The 22,289-nt window shown below is 41.1% G+C and overlaps 1 protein-coding gene across 3 annotated transcripts in view; it reads right to left on the bottom strand.

The window, feature by feature from the left end:
• Positions 1 to 22,289, bottom strand: part of IL17RD (interleukin 17 receptor D) — a 59,791-nt gene that overhangs the window by 23,179 nt on the left and 14,323 nt on the right. The window contains exon 1 of one of the 3 annotated variants that reach the window (XM_067003318.1): positions 21,754 to 21,828. The exons of 1 other annotated variant lie outside the window; for it this stretch is intronic. The gene's annotated coding sequence lies outside the window, so the exon portion shown is untranslated. Of the gene's footprint in view, positions 1 to 21,753; positions 21,829 to 22,289 lie in introns of those variants that run through there. One more of the 3 variants, XM_048047519.2, reaches the window with a different exon arrangement.

Here is a 22,289-nt window from a genome sequence, read left to right as displayed (position 1 = left end):
CAGAACTCTGCAGAAAACGATAAGCTAAGATCCAAATCCCACATCTCTGTTGGGCAAGCAAGTCAGAATGAATTTCCACCACAATGCACGTACCTCAAGTCACAGAGATCAAGGCTGGATCCGTTCCTCAATCCACATCAACAACTTGAATACTTAAGATCCTAAGATATCTTAAATTAGCAGAGTTCTGAATACTACTAATACACTTCATCTCCAGAAGAACGAATGACTAACTCATTTGGATGATCAAGGCATCTGTGGGCATTTCATTTTAAGCATCCAGTTTTCAACATGAAAAAGTAGATTATTCATAAGAGACAAAGACTATTATTATTGAAAGGTAACCTCTACTTTGTTTGTTTATAGTTTTCTAATATCTGCCCTACATATACAGTAACTACTTATTAATGAAATGCGCTTAGAACAACTGTTTCTCCCCATTATGAGGCCAGAGAGGAACAAAGTTAGGATTCTATTTCCAGAAAAAAAAAAAAAAAGCTTAAAGAAAATTTTGACCACAGGAACTAATTTTGCCTCTGAGGAAAGTTAAATTTAACTAATGTCTGCCTTCAGAGGCCGTAAGTAAATTAAATACAAGGGAAAGAATTTTCTTTTAAATCTGCTTTATTTTTGTTGTCGAACTTTTTCCTCTTCCATTTAAAACACATACTGTTTCATATTCTTTGTCAAGCTGAAAGTAATATCTTTTTTTATTTGACACTTCCTGCCAGAGATGAAATTGATGATTTCAGAGTTGTCCTATGAATAACCATTTTTACAAACAATACTGAAGTTCACTTCAACATTCAACTTTTTTGAGCAAACACTCTGTCATTCAAGAAAGGCAATTTGTGCGTGTGAATAGGCACTGTCAGGCAGCCACTTTAAGATCAATACCAGGAAACGGAGATATATGCTAGCACTAATTACAGAGATCTGGTAAAGGAGGTGGGAAATCACTACCCCTCAAGCATAGCCTTGTGCACCAGACCAAAACAGTAATCATGATTCATCTTTCATATGTTGTTAATCAATGCACACATGGTCCTAATTTCATGCTCCCCTAAGGCAAACTGAAGGGACAATTGTTTTTGAACTCTAACATCAAGATGAATAATCAATGTTTATCATACTCAGTGCTCAGTAAACTAGGGGCTTTATATTTGACATCTGCTATTTTCATTTTAAAGCTTTCTTGACGTTTTCAACCAAGTTAAAATATTTCTACAACCATCAATGAAAGGATTAATTATCTCTATTATTCATACGCCTGCATCGTGGACTGCTTCCAAAAGAATATAACAGAATACATAATCCACACTCATGTATGCTATATAATTTGTGTATACTCCACTGACTGCAGAATGAATTCTAAACACTGGATAGATGGCTTTGTACTGTTCGTACTATATTCTTGATGTAACTGCTTATTCCAACTCCAAATGTTTCTCATATTTGCCTTTAGATATATATCTTTCTGCATTACATACACAAATTATGGGAACAACATTTAAAAATAAAAAGCTCAGTTACAGTGGAGAAGTTTTAATAAAAGTGAATTCATGGATCAATAGGCTTCTCAGTGCCTATTTTAGACTTGAAATTGTGACTTGGATTCCTCAAAATATCCTCTTTCAACTTCCGCTAACAAGTCAGTTTCTTTTATGTTCTTTCCCATGAATCATTACACTGTTTGCATAAGAAATTACCAGATTTTAGTCTGTTCTGTTATTTATTTACAGTTTGACTGCTTCATCTTTAGAGCCACTGCAAGTAAGTTCAGCTGCAGAGGAGCTGAATGTGTCTTTGTGGCATTTGCATCCTGCATTTGGCCTGAGATACAAAAAGCAGAGCATTGTTTTTACTTCATTATAAACTATGTATTGGGGAAATGGAAGACTCATTCACAAATGTGAAGCAACTTCAAAAATCAAACCCACCCATCCCAGCAGTTAGTACAGTTCAGACACTCAAAATGCATAAGTATTATTTAATTTAATGGTGCTGCGGAACCATATGGTATATACTGTACACTCCCATCCCACGGATCATACTTTGAAAATAGTGATGTAAAGAATACATTAATATGAGAGATAGGAAAGAAAATATTAACTATAATTTACTAAGTTGCATACATTAGCTAAATTAGTAATGTTCAAGCTTCAGAAAAAAAAATAGTCACTGACTGGTCTATTCTGAGCAATGGCGTCATAAAAAAGCAAGTAGTGACCATCTTCTAGAGACTGTTGTAAGGAAAATAAATAGTAGCAAGAGCAAAAATAAGCGCATGATAATTTCCTGGAGCAGCAGAAAAGTCCAAAAAGAAACCAGTAAAAGCAGAAAAACTAGAAGCATGCACAGATGAGGAGCAAAAAGTGTTGGAACAGACCAGAAATCCATCTATCTAGATGTCCTACAAGAGGTGCAGAGGCACAGATGAATTTATGTGGAACCAAGCAGGAGCTGGATATTTAAATAATAAATGTGTTAGTTATTCTAAAGGTGAAAGGAAGTATGTCAAGATCAAAACAAAATTAAAGAGACATTTTTAAGACCACACAGAAAGATGCATACTTGATGATGCTAATTTTAAATATAAGCAGAATGGTTGAGAAAAAGAATATCCAAATGCTATATCCTATTTAGAAAGCCACTCTTACAGTGAAAATTCTAAAATGGGGTGGTTATGTTGCTATGGAATTATTTTTTTTTTCAAAAGAACCTTCTAATACTTCAAAGCAATCTCTGCCTTTAAAAAAAAAGTACGAAAACATGCTTTTGAGTGTGAAGTAATTGCAAAAACTAAGTGGCTTCTGTTAACTGATATTTACAAAGCAGCTTCTTTGAGGAGATTTCCCCATTTCCATATTTTGAGACACATTCATGCTCGGTGTCAGCACGTACAATTCCAATGAAGTCAGTGGCATAATTACCTCCTGCAGTCAAGTCTAGATTTAGCCAGCAGTCTTTTCCATCAATGTTTTTGTTTCTTTTTCTGCAGTGCCTCAAATTGTTAGAACTTGTCCTCAAGCATCACAAGAGGTAGATTCCCAGATCCAGCAACCCTGAGAACACCTGACTTCTGCATCTGGGGATTTGCAAACATTACTCTGAGTTGACAGAAGCAGAGACTGCAAACCTTTAATTTTATCATCCCCAAGACTATTTCTGTCCCTAACCCTTTTACATCCCTTTACTTTCAATCCCTCTCGTAAGAAAAACAAAAAGAAAAATTACAGCCAAGCAGTGTTTTCCTCAGATCAACAAGAAAACCCTCTGGTGTTCAGGACATACTAATTACTTAGTTACAACCAATGCCAAAGGCCCAAGATAAGCATGCACAGGAACAACAGGTTAGCAGAAAAACTAGTATAAAACCTCATATCAGAACTCAGTACTAAACCTCAAAAATTGCCAATAACATTTGCAACCCCACCATCCCCATCCACTGCCCCACCCTCCCTGTATGTGGAGCCTCTGGCCAGCCCTTCCCCTGCACATCCTCCTCAAGAGCAGCCTGTTGTGTTCAAAGACCCTGCTTTTCCTTGCACATTACTTGCAAAAATTCAACAGTAAGTCTCCAGGTGTCAGCACATTAACACGATTGTCCCTTTCAGACAGAGCATTGGGTTGTCTGGTAGATCGATTAGGCCCAGCCTCTGAACATGGAGAAGCCCCATTCCAGGCGAAGGCCCCTCAGTGCGGCGTGGCCCGGCAGGGAGCAGCAGGCCTGGTGCGGACACAACTCGCCTCCCTTCATTTTAGAACCGTTGGACATGTTCACATTTGGCATATTCCTTCTCCATCTCCCAGAATACAGCTTTTTTACCGCAGTTCAAGCCCTGTGACTTGAAGCAAGCATTATGAAGCATTCACTCTAGCCTTTTTTTTAAAAGAAGTACTAACGAACGTTAGTACAAACAGCCAAATTCCTTTAAAGAAGTAAAAAAAAAAACTCAGAACGAAACCATACAGATGGCCCAGTGACCACGGACATCAAGGTATAACCGGAAAAAAGCTTCACATAAGAATCTGGGAAATGCAACATTCTTTTAAAAGGAATGTATAATACTTATTTCCCTAAACCAAATTTAAGAAACTCAAACTCCATTTGGATAAGACGAAGAGAATTGTCCTGACCTTTCACAATCACTCAGTATGTCATTTTTCATGAAATCATGACATTATCTATGTTTTTATGGTTGACCTTCCACGTAAGTAATTACATTTTGTCTGAACATACTGTTCTGGCATTTCTACTAGGTACAGTTTTCTCAAGTTCCTCCTGCCATGAAAGGATATTGAATTATGCAGCTGTTGACTTAAATCCTATCAGAGGATGAGGTAGACCCTAAAAACACGCTTGTATACTTGTGTGACAGCTAGTCTCATGGGGGTCATGTAAGATTTTCAAGTGGAACATGCTGACTGAAGATCACTGATTAAAGTGTATCCTACCAAAAAAAAAAAAGCAAGGAACCAACCAACCGAACAACATAATACAGTAAAAATGTATTATTGCCTCATTCCTGGCTATTTCGGTCTCTACTTTTAAAAAAGGCAATGTGGAAAGTTAGCTTGAACTTTATCAGTCAATCCAATAGAGAGGTAGGAAACCATAATAAAGTAAGAAATAATATGAGAAGTATTTACAGCTTGACTCTTCAGTACGCAAGATGGCTCCACGTAGCTGTTCACTGAACGTATGTCAACTGGTTTGCTTTAAGGAACAGACAGTTCTTAAAGCCACAACTTAATGGCAATAGAATCAAGTTTAATCCATACCGTTTGCTGCCTACCGTGAAAATTTTAAATCTCTCGGTCAAGCCCAGGAATTCAATGCAGCAAAGTGTGGCAGAAAAAGGGCACCAGCTCTTATTTCTCTCAGGCAATTTGCTAGATTGCTTAAGAAGTCTTCTATAGTCTGCCCTGTCACACTTGATTTTTTCCAACTTTCTTGTGTGAATGATGTTAAATTAAAAGCCTTCTAAAAAACTTTAAAAACCCCTGAAAAATTATATCAGAATATTTTCAAGCCACGCATGTTCCCCATGCGCTGAGGATACTCAGATGCCAAAAATGTGTAGTTAAACCAGTGCTCCCTTACTTGTGGGATGTGATCCCTGGCAGGAGGGACAGGAGAGGAGATGAGGCAATGGGGAAACGGAAGGGGAGAACAAGCAATGCCAATCCAGGTGCACAACTGGTAGCTGGGCCTTGGAAGTAATGGGGTGCAGAGGTACAGATGTTTTCAGAGGGACCCCAGACAATTCAGTTTGAGAAACACCGACTTGTGCTATGAACAACAAATAGAATAACTCACTTCTGAAATAACGGAAGAGGTGAAATTAACGAAGCCTGCTATGCACACTTACTACTTACTACATAGCATCCTATAAAATTGTCCTGGTTCCAGTTAGGACAGAGTTAATTTTCCTCCTAGTAGCTGGTAGGGTGCTATGCTTTGGATTAGGATGAGAAGAGCGCTGATAACATGCTGATGTTTTAATTGTTGCAGAGCAGTGTTTACACCAGGCCAAGGACTTTTCAGCTTCTCGCTCTGTCCTGCCAGCGAGCAGGCTAGGGGTGCAGCAGGAGCTGGGAGGGGACAGACCCAGGACAGCTGACCCAAACTGGCCAAAGGGGTATTCCATACCATCTGACGTCATGCTAAACAATACATAGGGGTGGCTGGCCGGGGTGGGGGGGCCGGCTGCTCGGGGATCAGCTGGGCATCGGTCAGCGGGTGGTGAGCAATTGCATTGTGCATCACTTGTTTCTTACACATTATTATTATTAATACTATTATCATTATCACTATTATTATTATTATTATTTTTCTGTCTTAATAAACTGTCTTTATCTCAACTCACCGGCTTCTCTTTCCCGTTTCTCTCCCCCATCCCAGAGAGGGAGGGGGGAGGGTGAGCGAACGGCTGTGTGGTGTTCAGCTGCCAGCCGGGTTAAACCACAACAGTCCTTTTGGCGCCCAACATGGGGCTCAAAGGGTTGAGATATCGACAGATTTGACCTGAGTGTGTTAAACTAAAATTGGTATAAGTATTGGACCTGCTTAATAGTTGCTAGTCACCATGTTGATTGCCTTAATCTCCAGTCTGCTGTGCCTGTTTTCCAAATTGAGTTTTATAGCACGTTACTTTCTGTATGTGCTCCCTGTTGCACTGTTTATCCTTTCCGGGCCCTGGTTTAAGATTGTTATGGTACTGTGCGGTGTAACAATGGCTTATGAAATGATGAAATTTCTGGTCATGACTCTAACCTGGTATTTGTACTCAGCACTGTCGTCGACTCTATACTTTGGAAACCATATCTCGGAAACTATTAGCAATTACACCTATTGCCTTTTTTCGTCAGGGAGCCAATCTGTGAAGCGGACAGGGGAAGACATGTTTCCCTACCTGTTCACTCTCCCTTTCTCCTTCACCACCACCCTCTTATCCCCCGAGCTAGTTACGGTGGTTCTCCGAGATGTTGAATATCCTTGGGAAACTCAGACCAGCATGTTCTTGTTGTTATGTCTCCTGAATGCGCTTCAGGTTTTGTTGAGGGTTAAACAACTACTTAGGAATCTCATCCAGAGATCTGTCCTGAGGCGGGATAGTTGCGAGTGGCAGGGAGTGTGGGAGGATATGGGCAGGTTTCTAGAGCAGTGGTCACCTCCAGTGTTTTGGACATTCACCCCTGAACAACTGCAAAATCCTAAAAAGCTGGCAGAATGCTTGAAAAAAAGGTGTCATGACTCTGGCAGTTCCAAAGTGACACAAATCACTGTAGCGTGCTGGGATCTGGCTTGTGCCTATTGAGCTGCAATTGATGCTACTAGCAACCTAGTGACAGCTCCTGCAGCCACTCCAGTTCCAGCTCCTGCAGCCGCTCCAGTTCCAGCTCCTGCAGCTGCTCCAGCTCCTGCAGCCACTCCAGTTCCAGCTCCTGCAGCCACTCCAGTTCCAGCTCCTGCAGCCGCTCCAGCTCCTGCAGCCGCTCCAGCTCCAGCTCCCGCAGCCACTCCAGCCCCTGCAGCAGCTCCAGCTCCTGCAGCTGCTCCCACTCCTGTGTCTGGGTCAGAGAAACGAGCTGTAGCAGTGCAAGTTGCCCCCGCAGAGGGTATTCCAACCCCTGTGGCAGACCCTGTGGCTGGGTCAGAGAAACGAGCTGTAGCAGTGCAAGTTGCCCCTGTAGACAAGGTGAAAAAATGGTATAGAGGCTCAGGTCGTTTAAAACGCAGACAGTCTTCTGCTAGGTCTGGGCATAGTGAAGACGAGGCTGGGCCATCAAATGTGCAGGAGGATGAAGATGAGGATGTCGAAAAATCAACAGTAACTACCCGAACCCTATACCAGCGTGAGCTACGAGATGTGCGAAAAGATTTTGGTCGCTGTATAGGTGAGCAGCTTGTCACCTGGCTGCTCCGGTGCTGGGACACCGGAGCCAATTGTGTGGAATTAGAGGGCAAGGAAGCCAGGCGGCTGGGATCCCTTGCTAGGGATGCATGCATTGACAAAGCAATTGGAGATGGAGCACGATCTCGCAGCCTCTGGAGGCGTCTCCTGTCAGCTGTGCAGGAAAGGTATCCCTTCAAGGAAGAACTTGTATGTCTACCAGGCAAATGGACCACCATGGAGAAGGGAATTCAGTACCTGAGGGAATTAGCCGTACGAGAAGTAATTTATAAGGACCTAGACGACGCACAAACATCCACAGATCCAGATGAAGTCCAGTGTACATGACCCATGTGGCGGAAGTTTGTACGGAGTGCACCATCATCATATGCCACCTCATTGGCAATAATAACCTGGAAAGAGGATGAGGAACCCACAATGAATCAATTGGCTAAACAACTCCGGCAGTACGAAGGAAATCTCTCCTCTTCCCTACAGGCCTGTGTCTCGGCTGTGAAGAAACTCTCTGAAGAGGTCCACCAACTTAAAGAGAATTTATCTTCCCCTCCACCTGAACGAACCAGTGTCCACCAGCTAAAAGAGAATACTTTGGAGAAACTTTTTGAAGAGGTCCACCAACTTAAAGGGAGTTTATTTTTCTCCCCACCTGTACAAACCAGTGTCTCAGCTATTAGGGGTAAACGTTCATCTGTGCAAGGAAGACAATATGGTAGGCACACACACCACGCCACCCTGTGGTTTTACCTATGTGACCATGGAGAGGACATGAGAAAATGGGATGGAAAATCTACTGTGACCCTAGAGGCAAGGGTACGTGAATTGCAAAAGAAAACAATTGGGAAAAAGGGGTTCTCTGAAAAGTTTGCTGCTCCAACTTCCAGCAGGCAGTCCTTTAGACACAGAAACGAAGATTCTGACCAGGACTAGAGGGGCCCTGCCTCCAGCCAGGGGGAGGAAAGGGACAATTGAGTTTATTGGACTGTGTGGATTCGATGGCCTGGCACGTCAGACGCACAGAAGTATAAGGCTTTAGTAGACACCGGTGCACAATGTACACTAATGCCATCAAGCTATACAGGGCCAGAGCCCATCTGTATTTATGGTGTGACGGGGGGATCCCAGCAGTTAACTGTATTGGAGGCTGAAGTGAGTCTAACCGGTAATGAGTGGCAAAAGCACCGTATTGTGACTGGCCCGGATGCTCCGTGCATCCTTGGCATAGACTATCTTAGAAGAGGATATTTCAAGGACCCAAAAGCGTTCCGCTGGGCTTTTGGCATAGCTGCCTTGGAGACAGAGGACATTAAACAGTTGTCTACCTTGCCCGGTCTCTCAGAGGACCCTTCTGTTGTGGGGTTGCTGAGGGTTGAAGAACAGCAAGTGCCAATCGCTACCACAACTGTGCACCGGCAGCAATATCGCACCAACCGAGACTCCCTGAGTCCCATCCATAAGCTAATTCGTCAACTGGAGAGCCAAGGAGTGATCAGCAAGACTCATTCACCTTTTAATAGTCCTATATGGCCAGTGCGAAAGTCTAATGGTGAGTGGAGACTAACAGTGGACTATTGTGGCCTGAACGAAGTCACGCCATCACTGAGTGCTGCAGTGCCGGACAAGCTAGAACTCCAGTATGAACTGGAATCAAAGGCAGCCAAGTGGTATGCCACAATTGGTATCGCTAATGCATTTTTCTCCATCCCTCTAGCAGCAGAGTGCAGGCCACAGTTTGCTTTCACTTGGAGGGGAGTCCAATATACTTGGAATCGGCTGCACCAGGGGTGGAAACATAGCCCTACCATTTGCCATGGACTGATCCAGTCTGCGTTGGAGCAGGGGGAAGCTCCTGAACACCTGCAGTACATCGATGACATCATTGTGTGGGGTGACACTGCAGAGGAAGTTTTCGAGAAAGGGAAGAAAATAGTCCAAATCCTTCTGAAAGCCGGTTTTGCCATAAAACAAAATAAAGTTAAAGGACCTGCACGAGAGATCCAGTTTTTAGGAATAAAATGGCAAGATGGACATCGTCAAATCCCAATGGATGTGATCAACAAAATAACAGCTATGTCTCCACCAACTAGCAAAAAAGAAACACAAACTTTCCTAGGTGTCGTGGGGTTTTGGAGAATGCAGATTCCAAATTACAGTTTGATTGTAAACCCGCTCTACCAAGTAACCCGTAAGAAGAATGCTTTTGAATGGGGCCCTGAGCAATGACAAGCCTTTGAACAAATTAAGCAGGAAATAGTTCATGCAGTAGCCCTTGGGCCAGTCCGAACAGGACCAGATGTAAAGAATGTGCTCTACACCGCGGCCGGGGAGAATGGTCCCACCTGGAGCCTCTGGCAGAAAGAACCTGGGGAAACTCGAGGTCGACCCCTGGGGTTTTGGAGTCAGGGATACACAGGATCTGAGGCCCGCTATACTCCAACTGAAAAGGAGATATTGGCAGCATATGAAGGAGTTCGATCTGCTTCGGAAGTGGTCGGTACTGAAGCGCAGCTCCTCCTGGCACCCCGACTGCCAGTACTAGGCTGGATGTTCAAAGGAAGGGTCCCCTCTACACATCATGCAACTGATGCTACATGGAGCAAGTGGGTTGCACTGATTACTCAGCGGGCTCGAATAGGAAACCCCAGTCGCCCAGGAATCTTGGAAGTGATTATGGACTGGCCAGAAGGCAAATACTTTGGGATATCATCAGAGGAGGAGGTGGTCCGTGCTGAAGAAGCCCCACTGTACAACAAGCTACCAGAAAATGAGAAGAAATATGCCTTGTTCACTGATGGGTCCTGTTGTATTGTGGGAAAGCATCGGAGATGGAAAGCTGCTGTATGGAGTCCTACACGACGAGTTGCAGAAGCTGCTAGGGGAGAAGGTGAATCGAGTCAGTTTGCAGAAGTGAAAGCCATTCAGCTGTCTTTAGATATTGCTGAACGAGAAAAGTGGCCAGTTCTCTATCTCTATACTGATTCATGGATGGTAGCAAACACCCTGTGGGGGTGGTTACAGCAATGGAAGCAGAACAACTGGCAGCGCAGAGGCAAGCCCATCAGGGCTGCAGCATTGTGGCAAGATATTGCTGCCCGGGTAGAGAACCTGGTTGTAAAGGTACGCCATGTAGATGCTCATGTGCCCAAGAATCGGGCTACTGAAGAACATCAAAACAACCAGCAGGTGGATCAGGCTGCTAAGATTGAAGTGGCTCAGCTGGACCTGGACTGGCAATTATTTATAGCCCGATGGGCCCATGACACCTCAGGCCATCAAGGTAGAGATGCAACATACAGATGGGCTCGTGATCGAGGGGTGGACCTGGCCATGGACACCATAGCACAGGTTATTCGTGATTGTGAAACATGTGCTGCAATCAAGCAAGCCAAACGGTCAAAGCCTCTTTGGTATGGAGGACGATGGCTGAAATATAAATATGGAGAGGCCTGGCAGATTGATTACATCACACTCCCTCAAACCCGCAACGGCAAGCGCCACGTACTTACAATGGTGGAAGCAACCACCGGATGGCTGGAAACATATCCTGTGCCCCATGCCACCGCCCGGAACACTATCCTGGGCCTTGAAAAGCAAGTCCTATGGCGACATGGCACCCCAGAGAGAATTGAGTCAGACAACGGGACTCATTTCCGAAACAACCTTATAGACACTTGGGCCAAAGAACATAGTATTGAGTGGGTGTATCACATCCCCTATCATGCACCAGCCTCTGGAAAAGTTGAACGATACAATGGACTGTTGAAGACTACACTGAAAGCAATGGGTGCTGGGACATTCAAAAATTGGGATACACATTTGGCAAAGGCCACCTGGTTAGTCAATACTAGGGGATCTGCCAACCGAGCTGGACCTGCCCAATCAAACCTGTTACGCACTGTAGAAGGGGATAAAGTTCCTGCAGTGCACGTAAGAAACATGCTGGGTAAAACAGTCTGGGCTACTCCTGCCTCAGGAAAAGGCAAACCAATTCGTGGAATTGCTTTTGCTCAGGGACCTGGATGCACTTGGTGGGTAATGCAAAAGAATGGGGAGGTCCGGTGTGTACCTCAAGGGGATTTAATACTGGGTGAGAATAGCCCATGAGTTGAATTGTAGTATGTTAATTATTATATAATACTGTATGTCATCACTACCATGATTGCTATATATCATAGATAAAAATAGTGATTAATTACAAGGTATTGGAAAGAGTGTAACCTGAGCATGACATAAATGGTATGGAATAAGGGGTGGATATCTGTCCTGGTTCCAGTTAGGACAGAGTTAATTTTCCTCCTAGTAGCTGGTAGGGTGCTATGTTTTGGATTAGGATGAGAAGAGCGCTGATAACATGCTGATGTTTTAATTGTTGCAGAGCAGTGTTTACACCAGGCCAAGGACTTTTCAGCTTCTCGCTCTGTCCTGCCAGCGAGCAGACTAGGGGTGCAGCAGGAGCTGGGAGGGGACAGACCCAGGACAGCTGACCCAAACTGGCCAAAGGGGTATTCCATACCATCTGACGTCATGCTAAACAATACATAGGGGTGGCTGGCCGGGGTGGGGGGACGGCTGCTCGGGGATCGGCTGGGCATCGGTCAGCGGGTGGTGAGCAATTGCATTGTGCATCACTTGTTTCTTACACATTATTATTATTAATACTATTATCATTATCACTATTATTATTATTGTTATTATTATTTTCCTGTCTTAATAAACTGTCTTTATCTCAACTCACCGGCTTCTCTTTCCCGTTTCTCTCCCCCATCCCAGAGAGGGAGGGGGGAGGGTGAGCGAACGGCTGAGTGGTGTTTAGCTGCCAGCCGGGTTAAACCACAACAAAAATGAACAAGCTAAAGGAACAATTCTGTAAGCACAGGATTTTAGCTATTGCATAACTACTTTAAACTAGCATATCTAGGAAACAATAAAACATATTATTTCATTGACTGTCCGCTTATTTGAAAACTTGCAGAACCATAAGCTGAGAGGGACAGTTTTGCTTTCCCAAAAACATTCAAAGAGTTAGAATACCATGAAAAAAAGGTTTCAAGAGGTGATTAGGATATTTCTAAGCAAACAAGATACAAAAAATAAATATTTTCCTTTGAAGCTGAACATATGCAATGGCACCCAGAGTATAACTATAGGAATTTATTTCCAAAATCATGAATGATTCATTAATGATGTTTTGCTGCCAGATTCCTACCTTTTAAATTAGGAATTCCTAACACAAGCTCTTTGATCCCGGGTTTCATGCGAGTAATCATACAATCTGTAAAAGTAACTAGGACTGAGCATCTCTTAAGCTTCACTTAGAACCCATGCAGAAGCCAAGACGGTTCACAAAAGCACAAGTTTGGCAGGCTCTCTCTCAATTAAGAAGATACCACCATATCTAGTTCCAGTTTATCTGCCATCTTCAGCAGCTAGAGCACAAAACCTGGGATCATAATGGCAATGACATGGATAACCAGAGGGAAAACCACTTCCAAAAAGAAAATGTCTAGTTTCACACCCAGTCAAATAAATTTACAGGTTTCTAAAAGCAAATGGAATTTTTAAGGACTTCAAAGGCCCACTGTATTAACATCTGGAGGATGGTGGGGTAAGGGATTTTTAAGACCATTCTCCACTCTTTTTCTGTCTCCTTTTCCATCTCCATCTCTCTTTCATTCCAATGTTCAGTATCAGACAATCATATTTCCTTCACTATGATAATTCCTCAATACTGGAAAATACAGGGATTGTACCATCAGCATTTGAGGTTAGCAGCACTGAAATCTGGCCATCATTTGCAGTCTGATGTCACTTGTGTGTTAACGAACGCTCTCCAAACAACAGCATAAAAGCTGTTTGGTTTTTGTTTGTTTTCCTGCAGACCTTTAACACAGTTATTTTAATTAATCTGATCAAACAGACATTTGGAAAAATAAATGAAAGGATAATGCATGACAGACATTGAGAAGTAGGAACTTTCTTGTTTTAGTGATTTTACAACCACAATATCCTGTTTAAAAATAAATTATTTTCTCTCTGCTGTTTTTCTGTTCAGCTCAAACAAACAGTAAAGAAACTGGCTATACACAGTTATATGGTCACAGCAAAATTAACTTCTTATATTTAACTGCATAAAGTAAATGAAGTGGAAAAAGGCCAAAAAAGTCACCATTTTGCCCTTTTTGTGTAACTTACAATGATAACAGCCAAATATTTTTTGTTTATTTTTGTATAATACTGTACACGTAATTCCCCATCTTTAAATGGAAGGCCATGTTTCATCTTTTCCATTCTCTCTCTGTTTTCTCTCATCAGGGCTCTCTCACTACTTTTACATGCATCATCTAACACAATATGATCTGTCTCAATTGGCACACCAAATTCGTAAACCAAATTGGTTAGCATGCTAGTCCAAGTACTCTACACAGATGAAGATGTAATGGACAACTACTATAATAGACAAAATTTTGCTAATAGTAGACAGTAAGTCTGCCATGCAATGGTTAAGTATTATATGTCTGTTGTCTTTAGAGTTGAGATGACAAATTTTCTAGGAACTCCTTCTTGGCTAAGCTTAAAGGTAGAATGTTAATGGTGTACTATCAGAAAGTACCTCTATCATATTTAAGTTCTACTCACTAGAAAAGTGACACAAAGGCATTTGCTGTATATAAGTAGTGACTTGTTTTTTCAAATACATTTAATTTTCAGATTTACTAATAGCTGATGAGTTATTAGCATTATAAACAGTCCAGCATTCAATATGTACGGGCTTACCAGGTTTGTTCAGAAAATAGCTTTATGATCTTGATATACACATACATGGATCAAACTCAAGTATTGTCATCATTGAAATACTGATGCCTATAAAAGCGTAAGATCCAGAATACTGGAACAATTCTGCTCCTAGTATATTTCAAAAATGAGTATCAAGATGGAATAAATGATATGAGGGAGAACTCTTAGTTATTAAGTGGGTATAAGTTTTTGATGGTGTTCCTGAATTTCAAATGATCATAAAAATGGAAAATAGTACATCTCAAAACAAATGGTCCAATGAACAACAATCTGCACGCTATTTCCCATACTTCTTTATTAAAAGAACTTAATACCTTAGACTCAATGAGGGAAATTTGGAATTTCCCACATTAAACCATACTTTTCCATGTATTTTGTTGGATAATTACAGGCATTCTCTCTCTTATCTTGACATTGGAATAACCTATGGCATCTAGCACCACCACTGCCCCCAGAATTCTTGAAAGTTGCTTATGCCTGTCAAAGATTATCACTAAAGTATTTAAAAGTATTTTTTAAAAATAGAAACAACCCAGTAAAAATATTTCAGGTTTGAAAGGACAAATTGGTGCCAACGCATTATTTGGAGATATGTTACATAGCATGAAATCATTTGCTACAAGTGTTTTAAAAATCGACGCTTTCTCATTTATTTTGCATTTATATTCACAATTACGATTATTTCTGGATTTTTTGTTTGTTTGTTTTTTTGCTCTTCTCAATTTCATTACAAAGTGCATGCATGTGCACACATGTCCACACACATGCACAAAAAAACACACTTAAAACAATTCTGAATGAAACTGTCACTGAGTGTGGATTAACTGCTTTGTCTGTAGCTGTTCTACCTAAAAAAAACAATTCTGTTATTTACTGCATTGCTGGAGATGTTCATTGCAAACAAACTTTGAGCAAGCAGATGGAAAATACTTCATTTGTAATACAAGGCGAGTTTATCTATTTGATTCATAACTTGAAAATGATAACAACAGCTGCTCACAAGGAAATATTAAAAGCAGAACATTACATAAAGGCTGGAATGCAAAAAATTTGACATAGCATGTCAATTTTGTTTTGTGTGTGTTCATATGATTTCCTCTCCCGCTGTCCGAATCCTTTTCCTGTATTCTTTGAGAAAAACCTACCCTGAACGTGTGCGGGATTTGCTGCTCCACCTGGATCCATACAAGTCCATGGGTCCGGATGGGATTCATCCCAGGGTGCTTAAAGAGCTGGCTGACATCATCACGGGACCTCTCTCAATTATTTTTCAACTATCTTGGGAATCTGGAGAGGTCCCATTGGACTGGAAGCTGGCAAACGTTGTGCCAATTTTCAAAAAGGGCAAGAAGACCCTAGCAATTACAGGCCTGTCAGTCTTACGTCAGTGCCCGGTAAAATTATGGAGAGGATGATCCTTGAAGTTACTGAGGCGCACCTGGGGGACAATGCAGTCATTGGTCCCAGCCAACATGGGTTCATGAGGGGTAGGTCCTGCCTAACAAATTTGATTTCCTTTTATGATAAGATCACCCATCTAGTCGATCAAGGGAAACCAGCTGATGTGATTTTTTTGGACTTCAGCAAAGCTTTTGACACAGTTTCCCATAGGATCCTACTGGACAAAATGTCCAGCATACAGCTAAACAAAACCATCATACGATGGGTGAGCAATTGGCTGATGGGCAGGGCTCAAAGGGTTGTGGTAAATGGGGCCACATGAGGCTGGCGGATGATCACTAGTGGGGTCCCTCAAGGCTCCATTTTAAGGCTAGTCCTCTTCAATGTTTTTATAAATGATTTGGATGTAGGATTAGAAGGTGTTTTCAGCAAATTTGCCGACGACACCAAACTTGGAGGAGTTGTGGACTCGGATGAGGGTGGAAAGGCCTTGCAGAGAGATCTGGACAGATTGGAGAGCTGGGCGATCACCAACCACCTGAAGTTTAACAAAAGCAAGTGCCGGATCCTGCACCTGGGACGGGGCAACCCTGGCTATACGTACAGACTGGGCGACGAGACGCTGGACAGCAGCCCCGCAGAGAGGGATCTGGGGGTTGTGGTTGACAGCAAGTTGAATATGAGCCAGCAGTGTGCCCTGGCAGCCAGGAGGGCCAACCGTATCCTGGGGTGCATCAAGCACAGCATTGCTAGTCGGTCGAGGGAAGTGATTGCCCTGCTCTACTCTGCGCTGGTGCGGCCTCACCTCGAGTACTGTGTGCAGTTCTGGGCACCACAGTACAAAAAGGACATTAAACTGTTGGAGAGTGTCCAGAGGAGGGCGACGAAGATGGTGAAGGGCCTAGAGGGGAAGACATATGAGGAGCGGCTGAGGTCACTTGGCCTGTTCAGCCTGGAGAAGAGGAGGCTGAGGGGAGACCTCATCACAGTCTACAGCTTCCTCACGAGGGGGAGTGGAGGGGCAGGCACTGACCAATTCTCTGTAATCACCAGTGATAGGACCCATGGGAATGGTGTCAAGCTGAGGCAGGGGAAGTTTAGGCTGGACATCAGGAAGAGGTTCTTCACCGAAAGGGTGGTTGCACACTGGAACAGGCTCCCCAGGGAAGTAGTCACTGCACCAAGCCTGTCTGAATTTAAGAAGAGATTGGACTGTGCACTGAGTCACATGGTCTAAACTTTTGGGCAGACCTGTACGGTGCCAGGAGTTGGACTTGATGATCCTTATGGGTCCCTTCCAACTCAGGATATTCTATGATTCTATGATTCTAACTCACTGAAAAAATTTAAGAGCTTTGCAGTTCGATATTTGCATATTCTCAGAAACTTAACTTTAATTCTTACTTGCGTGAATGAAGCATACAGGCACAACTATAGAAAGTACTACATATTCACAGGAGCTCAAGGCTGTAAAGAAACCTAGTGCATGTTGTTTTTGTAGGACTAATGTATAAACAAACCAAAGTTCTGATTCTGAAGGATGTGGAGCAAGGCAATTTAGCAGTAACTACACTCTGCTGATCAGAGTACCACAGAACTTGTAAAACCTTTAAAGTAGACAAGATTTGGGATTGTTCCATCTTAATCCCTCCTTTGAAGTAATGCAATTATTTTGAACATAAAAACCTTTTCTTGGGGATTTAGAAACACACAACTGTACTCATCCATAAGATTTTCAAGCTCAGGGTTAGCAAGCACTATGGTTCAATTTCAGGAACAAACAGTTATTTGCTTGCCAAAATCCTCCATGTTCCAGCTTTAAAGTTCCCCCAGTGTTCCAGCTTTAAATAGCATTCCCTCAATAGTACTTTTAATACTTCATGCAAAAGTCAGTTTTGCAGAAGATGGAGTAAAAAACAATTTCATTTTAAATGATACAAGTATCCATTCTCAAAGTTACCATCCTTGCAAGCTACCTAACTTTACAAGACTCAGACAACAAAAAATTAGGAAGGAATCTACTCAGTAGCAATGCAAAGGTACCTTTGGCATTGAGTTCAGTAGAATGAGGGACATTAAAAAAAATAATATACCAAGGAGCGCTACTTTTATTCTGTATACTGCTGTGTTACACAATCCCCTCATCAAAAGTGAGGGGCAGATCACTGCAGTTTCAGATCAGGATGGGTGTAACGGCTATATCAGAAACTTTGTTTTTCTTTCCTTTTTTAAATCTGGATGGAAAAACAAACACACACCAAAAAGGGAATTATCACTATGTCAGCAAAGATTACTAAAAAATACTTTTGCTTGGAAGTAAAAGTTCTTGTACATCAATGAGGCTAATAAAATTAATTATCTTTCCCTACAAGTCCTCCCCTACCCTAGAAGGTAATCAAGTATTCCTCCCTTTCTTCCTTTCACAAAGTAAATGCACAGGCTGTATAAACTGGCTTTCTGCAGAGTGAGAAACAAGTCTCAACCACGTTGCCCTTCCTTCTAATGGTGTTAAAGGTATGAGCTTCAGTTCCTTCACAGCTATAAATTGCTACTCCCACCAGTCTGGGCCAAGAATCCAAATGGAGATTCTCATTAATGAACTGTGTGCTTTTAGCAAAGAAGTTCCTTCTTAGAGCCTCAGTCTAGTCCTGGTCCACAGAGAAGATGACAACTACTCCCAGCTTAAGCAGTAACACAATCAGCAGCGAGGATTAGAAGGTCCAGTGCTTGCTAGGTAGAGATGATCCACATGGTTCAACTCGAGAGACACAGGCAGACACATTTGGTGGCTGCAGACTGAAAGCTGCAGCTGCCAGGCAATTTACACACTCCTGGTTAGCCTATATGGATTACAGCCATCATATCTGCAGCCAAAAAAAACTGCTTTTGGAATGTGTCAGAAATATACACAAAGCTGCACAAATGCTTCTGGTCCACCTGAAGGATACTTGGACAGAAACAGTACTCAACAATACTGGCCCCTCTCTGCAAATAAAGTGGAGCTTTCCCGTTTGCAGCCACATAAGTAGAAAAAGCTCTGTCAAATGATGATCAACACCAGGAATTAGAACAAAACAACAACACACAAAATGCATCTTTCTAAGGAGCCAAATTCTCAAGATGAACCGCCAGTCTTGGACAAAGTGTACCTCCAAATTCACCTGATCATCAAGGCTGACCTTCCTCTCCTAGCATCTTGCTTCTCACCCTCTGCAGATCCAGATATTTTATCCCTGATCTTGCTACACAACCATCCCTTTACATGAAGCAGCTTCTGCTATCAAGATTGTTGAGACATTTCACTATGAAACAAAGAAGAGAATACCTTCAAATATTCCTAGATGTTCACTTCTCTTCAGTATTTGGAGCTGAAAAGCATTAAGTATTGCTAAATTCTACTGTTGGAAAAAAATCAAGAAAATGCATGTGTTTTAAGTATGTCTGTACTGGCAAACTCTTCAGGCTTTATGTGCTATCAAGTCCTATAAGGTTTTTAACTACTAAAAAAGGAATCTAAATACAATTACTTAAATAGAGATTTAACATTTGAAATAGTATTGAAACTCCAGTCTGACTACAGTCAGTTTCCACTAATAAAAGTTACACCCTATGGATATCATACTTTCTAACACCCTTGAACAAGTAACAGTTTGAGATGCACTTTCCCTATCTACTTTATGGTAAGTGCTTTTGAAAGTAAGCAAAGGTTACACATACAGTAAACAACTGGTTCATAACCGTTATTCTCATACTAATTAATACACTACTTGACATGAAACGTTATCTGCTAAAACTCACTATCTCACACAACCTGTATAATAGGACTTAAAATTGTTTCATTGGTGTCAGTTGCTTGACTACCCTTTCAGGTCTTGCAATATTTTCATTCTAAACCTTATTTGTGAATGATTGCTCCTACACAGTTACTAGAAACTTAGGGCACTTTCTGTTCTTGTATTATTGGTTAAAACTGGATCAGTCGGTTTAAAAAAAAATTATATGGAAAATAAAATCACATCTTGATAGTATCCTGTTTTGTTTTGTCAAAGCAGCTCTTTTAAATGACAAATTTACATAAGTCATTAATAAATAATATGACATTACACCTTGGAAGAAATTATGGCAACCCTACCATCAAATGCTTGATGTATTGGCACATGGGTCTACTCTCTCATCCACTGACAAGATGCAGGAATTGCACAAAGTGCACTTAGCCTGAGGAAAAACACCTCTGGATTCCATAGAAGCAGCACCAATAAAACCAAAGCTCATTCCACACAAAGCCCTCACAAGTGAAAGGAACCTGAAGAGAAGATATCCTGAATTGTAACTTCACCTACTTCACTATAACTGCCAGGAATAAACAATAAAATAAAGAATTTTAGAACACTATAGCAAACAGAGAAGTTGCTCAAGTGAAAAAAACCTTCAGACAAGAAAGCAGTCACTCATATTTTCCTACATAGTATTTGTATTATGGTAACACCTAAAAGATCAAGCCAAGCTAGGTGCCACTGTGCATAAGATGCTGTAACTGATACCATCACAGCATATTTATAATGTCCAGCCACAGAAGAGCACACTCCTGTGGTGTTGCACTAACACCTGAGGAAGATGGTTATGGTTGTAAAGCCTTAAGACTGGGGTAGGAAAAAAAAAAGGCATTTTTAATCTCATTTTCCCTCTCACCTAATTCTCCATGAAATACCTTATATGTGACATACCAACTGGGGTGGGGGGGGACAACAAAAAAATAAAAATAAAAACACTCAAGCACCTTTCGCACCATATTCTGAACAGAACAGTTTTGTGACTTCTCTCTGCACAGAGACTCGGGAAACATGGATTAATTTCCTGCTTTATCTACACCCTGTATCTACAACATGGAGGAAGTAATGTAATATCTTTTTTGCCTTAGCCTCTCATCTGTAAAATGGGATAACAATTTCCTTTCTTCCAGTTTCCTATGAAATAGTTTTAGATAGCAAAGTATTCTGAACAAGGACTTTCATTTATATGTGTATATATGCATCTATACTCTGTATACAGGAGATTCAGACTTCAGTTGATGTCCTTTGGTGATATTCATACTAATTAGTAAATTTTATGGCAAATCTATAGTTTAAATCTTTTCTCTCTTGAAAAGGGAACTGTTTTCTTTTTATATACAGATTATTTTGTTGTTGTTACACCCCAGATAATAAAACATTTCCAAACTGCCTGAGTTAAATAACAAGTCTTGACCTTATTAAGGTTTGCTTTTTAGCTTTGCAGGAACACAAAACAAAAAAGTATGCCTTCAGTAACTTACTTGATACAAGTGAACTGCCAACTGATGTACAGAAGGTCAGTCTTAACTATGAAAGAAAACAGATGCATAGTTTCCCACATTAGAATTCGTGGATTATTTGCTTGAGTTGTTTTGATTAGTAATAAGGTGCAAGGTTAAGTTATTATAATAGTATAATCAGGGTAACTGGTAATAAGTGCTGATATAAGTTTGACAAGAACTATTTGAAACCTACAGTATAATCCACTAAGGCTTAGAACAAAAAATCTTACAAAATTAATATGTAAAACATTTAATGAGGAACAAAGGTCACATTTACAGCAGTGATAAGTTGAGCTTTTTACAAGGTAATGCCCACAATCCAGCAGAAACAAGGTGTCAAGTTAGGTAACATTATCATCTCCTCTGATTTTAGTGACAGGGAATATTAACTCCTCTTTATTTTTAAGTAAACCACTGGCTTTGAGTAATAATTTTACCAAGAATGGAGAGAAAACAATTAAGAAAATACAGCTTGTATCATCTGAACCCTATTTAATCTGTCTGATCAGAAGATTTTCATTACTCCAGCCCAGATCATCCATGGCATAGAAGACAACTTAATTCACAGCTGATATGTAAAATAATTAATAAAAAGCTTCAGAACCAATTTGTCTATCCACAAATACACCTGTGTCACACCAAGCTATATACACTCCAAACAGGAAAGCAATCTAGTCTTTTTTTCATTTCTTTTCGAACACCACCAGTAATTCCTTTGTTCTTCCACCTTTAACTTAGTCAAAGCATAAACTATAATTAGTTGAAAAAGAAAGAACTCACAAATTATCTGTTGCATTTAATACTCACATGGCCACTGCATGGTAGCGTTTTCTCATCATAAGCTCTTCTCACAAAGTTTTCCTTAAAATAATGCCAGATGAGCTGATTTTCACCAAAAAAAAAAAAAACGTTAAACAGACACCCTTAAAGACAAATGTCCTCCTGTTGCTTTGCATCTCAAAAATTTTTCTAAATGAATTGCAATCAGCCTAATAAAGTATCTGTAAAATACAGAACACTTCTGCCTCTATTTTTCAGAGAATGAAATGCACAATCTGATCAATTAGTTCCAAGCTTTTATAACCACAGTATACTAATGCCCAACAGTATGAAAACAAAAATCTGTATCAGGATGTTATTATCTGCTGAAGATGTCCTAGTTTTTATGTCTCCCAAATATGCCCATTTAAAATGTGTAACTCTTTGAACATCTCTACATTTTAAAGTATTTAAAATACTACTTAACGCACAAAAAATATTCAGATACTTCAATCTGACTACATGAAGTTTCCATTTAAAAAGTTACAGTCCCTGGATCTCGCACTTTATATTTAAAAAGGTGA

Source organism: Anser cygnoides, chromosome 10 (assembly GCF_040182565.1).
Source record: "Anser cygnoides isolate HZ-2024a breed goose chromosome 10, Taihu_goose_T2T_genome, whole genome shotgun sequence".
Taxonomy (NCBI): domain Eukaryota; kingdom Metazoa; phylum Chordata; class Aves; order Anseriformes; family Anatidae; genus Anser; species Anser cygnoides.
The sequence above is the reverse complement of the archived record's forward strand: the minus strand, read 5'-3'. Positions and strand labels throughout refer to the sequence as shown.